The 698-nt window shown below is 39.8% G+C and overlaps 1 non-coding gene across 1 annotated transcript; it reads left to right on the top strand.

Annotated features, from left to right (window-relative positions):
- The first annotated feature begins 214 nt into the window (after positions 1 to 214).
- Positions 215 to 320, top strand: LOC128034255 (small nucleolar RNA R71). The gene has a single exon (XR_008190385.1). It is a non-coding gene; the product is annotated as a small nucleolar RNA R71 (small nucleolar RNA).
- The last annotated feature ends 378 nt before the right edge of the window (positions 321 to 698 follow it).

Raw genomic sequence — 698 nt, forward strand, 5'->3', positions numbered from 1 at the left:
GAGAGCGTCCACTTCATGTACTCCTACAACTCGTCTTCTTGACACTGCTCGATTGGTTGACCATTAGTAGTTGCTGTTGAAAATTCTTTTAATGATTTCATAAGCCTTATTATAAGACATAGAAAGGAGAGCACTATTAGCAGAAGCGTCTGCTACCATCCTCATGTGAGCATTAAGATCGTTATAAAAAGTATCTAATTGGATGCAATGTGGGATTCCATGATGAATGCATCTTCATAATAGTTCTTTAAATCTTTCCCACACCTCATACAAGAATTCGTCATCTATCTGTTGGAAGGTAGTAATCTCATTCTGCAACTTAGCATTCTTGCTAGGTGGGACGTACTCCATAAGGAATCGTTCTGCTAACTCTTGTCCTGTGGTAATGGAATCTGGTAGCAATGATTTCAACCAAGCTCGAGCTTTGGCCCTTAGTGAATATGGGAACAACTTTAATCTTAGTGTATCTTCGGGTACTCCGACTACTTTGATGAAATCACTCACCTCCATAAACAATCTGAGGTGAAGGTGAGGATCTTTAGTAGGCATTCCACTGGATTGGCTCACTGTTTGAAGCATCTAGAACATAACTAGCTTCAACTCGAATTGTTGTGCCTTGATTTTGGGTCTCCTAATACCCGAATTAAGCTCATGAAACAGTGGCACGACATACTTTCTTAAGGCTTTATCCATATCAT

Source organism: Gossypium raimondii, chromosome 10 (genome assembly GCF_025698545.1).
Source record: "Gossypium raimondii isolate GPD5lz chromosome 10, ASM2569854v1, whole genome shotgun sequence".
Taxonomy (NCBI): Eukaryota; Viridiplantae; Streptophyta; class Magnoliopsida; order Malvales; family Malvaceae; genus Gossypium; species Gossypium raimondii.